The sequence below is a fragment of the Lissotriton vulgaris genome, chromosome 3_1, assembly GCF_964263255.1.
Source record: "Lissotriton vulgaris chromosome 3_1, aLisVul1.2, whole genome shotgun sequence".
Classification (NCBI taxonomy): Eukaryota; Metazoa; Chordata; class Amphibia; order Caudata; family Salamandridae; genus Lissotriton; species Lissotriton vulgaris.
This window is the reverse complement of record NC_141689.1, coordinates 925,177,051-925,185,288: the sequence shown is the minus strand read 5'-3', so window position 1 is coordinate 925,185,288 and position 8,238 is coordinate 925,177,051. Positions and strand designations below refer to the sequence as shown.

At 47.9% G+C, this 8,238-nt stretch overlaps 1 pseudogene; it reads right to left on the bottom strand.

Annotated features, from left to right (window-relative positions):
* Positions 1–7,325: 7,325 nt before the first annotated feature.
* LOC147727222 (cornifelin homolog A pseudogene) lies at positions 7,326–8,011 on the bottom strand (annotated as a pseudogene).
* Positions 8,012–8,238: the final 227 nt, after the last annotated feature.

Here is an 8,238-nt window from a genome sequence, read left to right as displayed (position 1 = left end):
CAAATTCTTCTGAGGCAGTGTTCAGTTATTTGTATAGTAGAATCAAACATATACCTGTTGCTCTCTCAAATAAATATATAATGAATACAAGGAAATCCTGATTCTTACCATGATATACACTCCTTTTCCACCACCTGAATGTGTTAGGAAGTGGCATCAAGGTGATATAAATACATTATAAAAAAACTATAACAATATCAAAAAAGTTTACATTTAAAGATTTAAATCTTTTGTCAGATTTTTCTGACTAATCCTTCCTACTCCAAGTGCTCTTTGGATGGTCATACCTTTTGGCTTTACAATTGTTATGTTATATATGGTGCTTATGAAGAATCACTAAGTGCCACTAATGTGGGCAACTGAAACTGAATTGGATTATTCACTATGGTTAACAAAAATTGCCACCCACTGTTGCTACATCATAAAGGCACTCTGAGAATCTGGCAGCGCTGGCTTTCTGCTCTGATAGAGATCAGAAGGCACAGTTTTGGGAGTGAAAGAGAAGGAGAGCACAGAGGGTGGTTGGTTGGGTGTCTGGGGAAAAATTAGCGCATTATGCTGGTTGGATAGTCACAACCACGATCCGATTCAAACTGCTGAGGCCTGGAACGGTCCCCCCGCCATATTACGATGCAACCACAGCTAGTGTGGAGGTCTCAACTACATCAATGCACATACCCTTGACCTTGAATATGTCGCTGCAAGTGCATGCAAAATCACAGAAAACATAATATGTGCACACCTGAATGACATATGTGGGGATACGCCTTGTGCATCATGTACCCCTTTGCTAGAGTGTGGCACTATGTACTTAGTCCAGTCCACGGGGATACATGCCACCTACGGACTTACCTGCATTCCGGCGCCCACAGGGTCGTAGTCTTTGGGATTCAGCTGCTGCAGTGTAGGGGGACCTGGATAAAGGGATCCATGCCAGAGCCTGTCAGGGAGAAGATGATTTGGGTGAGTATGCAGGCGAGTGGTTCGACTGCCACGCTCAGGCTGTCAGAAACACACATCATAATCCAGATGGTGCTCTGAGATCCCTGTACTGCCCTATGGATGCTGTTTTTCTCCAGCTGTAACCTCAGCAGTTGGAGAAAGGCTGTCAGAGTTTGCGGTCTTTCAGCAGGTGGTCGGAGTACAGGAGGGATGCATCGTATTCCTGAGGTCAGACTGACCGCTTCTGACAAGACCACAGTGGGCAGACCAGCATTGGGATCAGGCCCTTATTTATTTATTTTTTTACATTTGGGACAGGAAGAAAAAGCTATGTAATGCATGGCTCCCCATAATTCTTCGGCCCATGCATAGCAGTTGAAAGCGAGGGCAAATTATTTGGGGCCATAAATAGCATTAAATTATACATAGGAAAAACATGAATACTAGGAATGTTTATCACCTCTCAGTTCTGAGTGATATCGTAGACAATTTAAGCTTAGCTCATTGAAGCCACTCAGTAACCTGAGGTGAAAAACATCCCCGTTGTTCAGTTACCTGTCCATAATTCTATATGTCACATTGATTTCCCTACATCCATCAGTTCATCTGAGTGAGATTCAAAATGCCTTTCAAAAATTAAACTCATGGAAGCAGAATATCTTGTAAACCTGGGGCGCTCTTCTGTTAAAGGTGGAGAAGCGTCACCCCACTGCTCTTTGAGCAGGAGCAGGAAAAAGAAAACCATAATAACATAGTTATTATTGTTTTATTTTTCCCAGGGAAGGAGCTGGGTTAGGGTGGGGCGGGGCTGGATGCACAGAGAGAGGAGTGGTTTGCACATGCCAAGTGTGCATGACTGTTTGGCAGGCCGTTTTTGCCTGGCCAAACAGTCATGCTCACTTTGTATGTTCCCCACCAGGCTGCTTTACACAGCTTGGTGGGGAACATGCAAAAGACCCCCATTCCCGATCTGAACGCCGATCCACGGCGCTCATACCAATCACAGCGCTGCATTGTAGCGTTGTGTGATTGGCTTAGGGGAGCCAATCACAATGTGGGAAACCTTAGTGCTTCCTTGTTCCACGACTCCCAGCGAAGCAGAGGGAAAACGCGGACGGAGAAAGAGGTAAGTGTTTTTTCCCCCTATTTTATTTTGTCTCGTTCTCCCAAAACTACCCTGCCCCACGCCATCCCCACCCTGCCCTTCCACCCTCATTACCAGCCAGTTGCTACTGTTGTAAACTACATAAAACAACAGGATGCCCCTAGGGTGACAGCAAAATACTCTACAGCAGAATGGAAGTTCCTCAATTTTAGCAGTGGCAAACACATTGGCTCCACTCTAAACACCAAGGGTCCATTAGGATGTCGGGCGGATTTCCTCCGCCAGGCTGGCGGTAGCCACCGCCAGCCTGGCGGAGAAAATCCGCCCGACATCCACAGCCCAATTCCCCCCCGCCATATTAGTATGGCGAGGTGGACCGCGGCGGTGAGAAACACCGCCCGCATGTTTTCCGCCCCGGTCGCCTTGCGGCCGGGGCGGAAAACGAGTAACATGGTGGCGGTGTCTGTTAGACACAGCCCCCCATATTACAATGGGCTATCACCAATGCATTTCCGTGGCGGCAATGAAAGGCATGCGGTGACTCCCTGCGGGGGCCCGTTGCGGGCCCCCTGGGAGTCCCTGGTTTGGGGGGTTGCACATGGGGGTACCTATGGTACCCCCCCGCATTTCAAAGTGCAACATGGCAGGCGCCGCCCGGTGCCTGTCATGTTGCACCTTGAAAAGCAAAACGTGCACTTTTCACATAGCGGCGGGCGGAGATTTCTGCTCCGCCCGCCGCAATTGCAACCATACAGGATGCGCCCGCCTGTGTGGTGGGCGCATCCTAATGCCCTGATCGGGACCCCGCCCTTATGGCGGGCGGTCCCGGGTCCCGATATGATGGCGGGCGGACTAAGTCCGCCCGTCATCATAATGGGCCCCCAAGTGAGAACGAACTTCCTATGTGCAAACTCATTTTGTTGATGACAGTACAAAGTAAAAGACGTGGTATAATCAGTGAGACCTAAAGCAGACACAGAAATCCAAGCTAATTTACATTTAACAAATGCATTTTCGGCCTTACGAGACAACTGTTATGGTCAGGGGTTATGCTGAGCATATGATTTCCCAAAAGACAAAAAGGGTCACATGAGCGCTTTATTCATCAGAGGCACACTGCTTCTACCCTATTAAAATGTGTTGTCTACACAACAACCATTAGGGAGGAGCTAAAGTCAATCTCTGTGGTGCTTCTTAAAGCTATTTTTCTGTTGGTCACATAAGGCCAGGCTACAGCTCTGCTGTCAAGCCAGACTTAAAAAATGGAGCGAGACCTGCGTTGATTATTAGAAAAATGGCAGAATAATCTTACAACCCCTTTCTTTTTTTTAAATTTGTGTTAATCAAATCTCATTTGATAAATTATCCAAATCAATGCACCTCTACTTTAAAGGGTACACTGTCTAAGCAGGAGAGCTTACTATTCGTTTGTAATTCCTGTCTGACCTTAAATAGCAGTGTGGTGGGAAATATACATACCCAATTGTGCACTAAGCCAAAGCGGAGTCTATAGGTGTACTTCGCAGTGAGGACTCATACAAACAGCCTTCCCATTGAATGCACTTCATGCCACTTGAGCAAAATAGCTTTTTATTCAGCTAATAAATGACCCTGGACATGTATCCTGATAAACAGCATGAGTGAACTACTTGTGAAGCATGTGCATGGCAATCTTGCTGCAAATTGTACAATTTCATACCTCTTTTGGAACAATAGAATAGGAACACTAGGCATTTCTTTTTTTTTTTTTTTTTTTAGGTGGGGAATGATCGTTTAATATTCAAGCTTAAAAAAAAATACAGCAATAGCAGCTCCCTTATTCCTTGTAGAAGGCAACGATTACTACTACAGACGTCTCCGTGTAAGTGTAATGGTGGTTTTCTTGCGTGCGCGTATTTAAACAACTCCTCAAAGGTCCAACGCATTTTAATGCTGGAGTTGGGCGTCATGTTGCATAAATTGCGACTTTGGCGTAGTTCTACAGGGTTTGACTGTCCCACCCAGTACTTGGTTCAGGGCACCAACACTTGAGCGTGAAAATCCAGGTCATTGGGGCCCGGACAACCCCACTCAACACGCTTGTTGATATGGTGTCCCTGCTTTTTGGGTAACCAACAGTTCTCTTAAAAGGGGGTCAGGGACCCCTTGGTTATTCACATCCAGCTTGGCTCTTCTTTTTGTGTACATTTCTTCATTGAGTTTTTTAAGTCAGTCACAGGTTAGTCCTTTAAAAAGGGTCAGGGATGCACTGGAAGATCACAACCACATTTTTTCTATATATCATCACCCACAAGTTCCGCACTAAGAAAATCCACTTTATGCCTAAATGTTTAATTCAACAGTCTCATCACATGAATATTAACCAGACAGAATATTATTAAAACAGCACTAATGCATGTCACTAACAATTAAACTAATATGCACAACTCTAATATAGTTGGAATGTCATTCGGCCGCCTAGCACTTCAGGACTACTTCTATGTGCTATACTATGAGAGCAGGGAGGAGCTTAACTTGCATCTAGAGTTTATTGGGATTTAGCGCACTGCATAACTGTTTACAGCATAAAGCCGTAATATTCCGAAGAGAGGGTTCCCTCAAAAGGAAAACACACATCAGCTGGGCTCAGTTCTTCTCCTGAAGTCATTGGATCAGTGTCGGCTCTCAGGATACGGATGATGCTGCCGCAGTTTGGCAGCCTCCGGCAGGACCCAGTGCGATTACCTGGCTCAAAGACTTTGATACTGTTTAGACAAACCAGTAGGACAAAAGTACGTGAATTCAGACTTCATTGTTTGCTTCATATTTGCTGTCTGAACTTCAAGTATAGATAAAAGGGAACTTGTCCCAGATGGATGTCGCATTACGTGTTTGCCAAGGTCATCTGGATGAGTTGACACTTTCACAGGTTCAAATGTCGGATGGCCAACGATCGAGCAGAAAATGGAGCCTTGTCTGCATAATATGGAGTCTGGCCTTTGGGTCTTTATGAGACTACGGAGGCGATTAAAAAGTAGTGTCTCCGGTACCAGCAAAACACAGACAGGGTTCTTCCAAAAAAGCTTATTCACATGAATAAAGAACAGTTGTAAAGGCAAATAGTGACGTCACTCAGAAAATGTGACAACAGTTTTGCATAAAATGACAGTAATACCAGAACCTGTCCTAGGCGGGCTCCCTAAACCGTTGCAGGGGTCTCCATACATGGGGTGTAGGGCAGGTGGTTTAGGGGGTGGGGCAGGTGAGGAGCTTGTAAGAAGCTCTATATCTTAAGGGAGAACAACCTTCACAACGCACTGCGATAGATTTACAACTCGGTCATTACAATGCAAGTCGTTACGGCGACTTGCGCTGGATGGCGCTCTACACTGAGCTGATCCGAAAAGCCAAGAAAACAGCATTCAAAGATCGACTTGACAACAACGCCCACAACAGCAAGGAACTTTTCAACATCGTCAAGGAATTCTCCAACCCCTCGGCCAACTCCAACGACATCACCCCCTCTCAAACCCTCTGCGATTCCTTAGCCTCTTTTTTCCACAACAAGATTGCTGACATCCACAACAGCTTTGACAACCAACCCGGAAGCCAACCCACCCTACCATCAGCTGACCTTCTTCCCCCCGTTAACACCCTTAACGCCTGGAACCCAATCTCCACTGAGGACACCATCGGCCTGATGAACTCCATCCACTCTGGATCCCCCACAGACCCATGCCCCCACCACATCTTCAACAAAGCAGACTCCGTCATAGCTCCGCACCTCCGAGACGTCATCAACTGCTCCTTCAACTCCGCTACCTTCCCAGAAGACTGGAAACACGCTGAACTCACCGCCCTTCTGAAAAAACCAACAGCAGACCCCACCGAACTCAAAAACTACCGCCCCATCTCGCTTCTTCCATTCCCGGCCAAAGTCATCGAGAAAGCTGTCAACAACCAGCTCGCCGCCTTCCTCGAAGCCAACAAATCACTCGACCCCTCTCAATCTGGCTTCCGAGCCAAACACAGCACTGAGACCGCCCTCATCGCAGCAACAGACGACATTCGAACTCTACTGGACAATGGAGACACAGTCGCCCTCATCCTCCTCGACCTCTCTGCAGCCTTCGACACAGTCTGCCACAGCACCCTGTTACAACGCCTCAGAAACATCGGAATCCAAGGAAAGGCACTGGAATGGATCACCTCGTTCCTCACCGGAAGAACCCAGAGAGTCCGCCTCCCACCATTCAAGTCCGAGGCCTCAGAAATCATCTGCGGCGTACCACAAGGATCCTCACTCAGTCCCACCCTCTTCAACGTATACATGAGCCCCCTCGCGGCCATCGCCCGCCAACACAACCTCAACATCATCTCTTACGCGGATGACACTCAACTTATCCTATCTCTCACCAAGGACCCCAGCACCGCCAAAACTAACCTACACGAGGGAATGAAAGAAGTCGCCGAATGGATGAAACAAAGCCGCCTGAAACTGAACTCAGACAAAACAGAAGTCCTCATCCTAGGTAAATCCCCCTCTGCATGGGACGACTCTTGGTGGCCGGAAGCCCTCGGAAAAGCACCCATCCCGACAGACCACGCACGGAACCTAGGCGTCATCCTGGACTCTTCACTCTCAATGAACAGACAAGTCAACGCCGTATCCTCTTCCTGCTTTAACATTCTTCGCATGCTCAGAAAAACATTTCCCTGGATCCCCTCCGAAACAAGGAAAACAGTCACCCACGCTCTGGTCACGAGCCGACTGGACTACGGAAACACCCTCTACGCAGGTACTACCGCAAAACTCCAGAAGAAACTACAACGAATCCAAAACGCCTCAGCCAGGCTCATATTAGACATCCCACGCAACGAACACATCTCTGGTCACCTTAAAGACCTCCACTGGCTACCCGTCAATAAGAGGATTACTTTCCGTCTGCTTACCCACGCACACAAATCACTCTACGACATCGGACCAGAGTGCCTCAACTCTCGACTGTCCTTCTACTCCCCCTCCCGCCAACTTCGCTCTTCCAGCCAAGCCTTCGCCACTGTACCTCGCATCAACAAGACCTCCATGGGAGGCAGATCCTTCTCTTACCTGGCTGCCAAAACATGGAACTCACTCCCCGCTTACCTTCGCCTCACCCAGAATCACCTAGCGTTCAGAAAGCAGCTTAAAACGTGGATATTTGACAAATAATCCTACTCCCCTTCCTAAGCGCCTTGAAACCCTCTGGGTATGTGGTGCGCTATATAAATGTTATGACTTGACTTGACTTGACTTAAGGGCTACTAGTAAAGCACAAATTTGTATGAAGTCCTTATCTGCATGTTAAAGAGGCAGGGGTACTAAAGAGAGAGCACGGAGGTAGCAGAGGCTTGAAAACCAGGCCTTCATTGGTATATAATGGAACTGAGGCGTATATGGTTTGTATCTGTACATTAAAGCAGTCGGGCTGCTTCAATTAATCTTTCTTTATTTCTTCATTACGATGAAGGGCCTGCATGGCAAGCCGTGGCACAGTGGATGTTGTGGATCAGAGCTCCGGAGCAGACCCATTCTTTGGGAAGAGTTGGCCAAGCACCCCCGTGGCCTTTTGGGGTGCTTCACTGCCTTGTCTTCAGCTCCCTCGCCATTTGGCACAGCATGCAGTGCCCGCAGAAGCACTGGCAGCAGAAGTCATGACAGATGGTGCACCCAATGTGCCAGCGCTCCCTCATGGCGGCCCGCAGGGCGAGGAAAGCCCCAGGCAGACATGGCAGGCAGAAGTGCTCCCCGAAGTCCTTGGAGACCCGGCACATCAGGATGCAGGGTACGAAGGTGCCACACAGACAAATGCCCATGTCGTCAAAACAGTCCGTCATCTCGGAGCTCCAGTTGCTCTTCTGTGAGCTGTAGCCCAAGCTCTGAGGCTGGCTGTTGATTGGTTGACTCATGTCGGATTCTTGCTCGTCTGTCGGGGGTCTTCTCGTCTGTGTCGGAACACTAGGCATTTCAACGGAGAAATGAATGTTTTGGTTTGTTGCAGTATGAGCACACTTCACTGTAGTCCTGCAAGCAGATGTAAACTCTGCTTGATAAAAGGCACGGAATTGTGAGTTAGCTTGGGGAATGGTCCTGGTAATTCGGGATGTGCGTGCGTTACCGGATATCAGGTTTAGAAACTCACAATGGCCGCAGCTTCGGATGGAGAAACCAG